Source organism: Alligator sinensis, unplaced genomic scaffold (assembly GCF_000455745.1).
Source record: "Alligator sinensis unplaced genomic scaffold, ASM45574v1 scaffold939_1, whole genome shotgun sequence".
Taxonomy (NCBI): Eukaryota; Metazoa; Chordata; order Crocodylia; family Alligatoridae; genus Alligator; species Alligator sinensis.
In genome coordinates this window covers 2908576-2909236 of record NW_005841995.1, presented here as the reverse complement: position 1 = coordinate 2909236, position 661 = coordinate 2908576, and positions in this window count along the sequence as shown.

Sequence of the window (661 nt, the reverse complement as noted above, 5' to 3'; positions counted from 1 at the left end):
CCCACCCAGTCCCGGCCCCCATTGACTCTCCCAGCCTCCCTCCCAATCATTCCTGCACCCAGTCCCAGCCCCTGATCACTGCCATGCCTGGCCTCAGACTCCCCGCACTCACTGGCTTTAGCAGCAGCCATTGAGGCTGCTGGAGCCTCATGGCAGAGCCCCCCTGCACAGCTCAGGGCAGCAGAGATCGACCCCAGCTTCCTGACACCCACACTGCTGCTGCTGATGTGGGTGCAGCCTGGCTTGGCAGGGTGCTGTATGGTGCCATGCACTGTCTGGCAGCTCGGGGCTGCTCCGGCTGTCACCCAGATCCTGACACTGCTCAGCCCAAGCAGCCCTGAGCTGCCAGATAGCACGTGACACCCTGCTGAGCCAGACTGTACCCACATGATGTGGCAGTGGCAGCATGAGTGCCAGACAGCTGGGGCCAATCCCCACTTCCCCCTGCTGCAGTGGGAGAGTGCAGGGACACTGGGGTGGGTTGGGGAAGTAATTGGGACCAGATGGCAGACTGATGCTGGGGGAGCGAGTTGGGGCTGGGGCCAGCTGGGGGAGAAAATAGGGCCTGGGACTGGGCAGAGGGATGATGGCAGACTGGGAGAGCAAGCAGGGGCTGGGGCTGGGGCTGGGCAGGGGGGGGGGTCGGGGGAGGGGGGGGGGG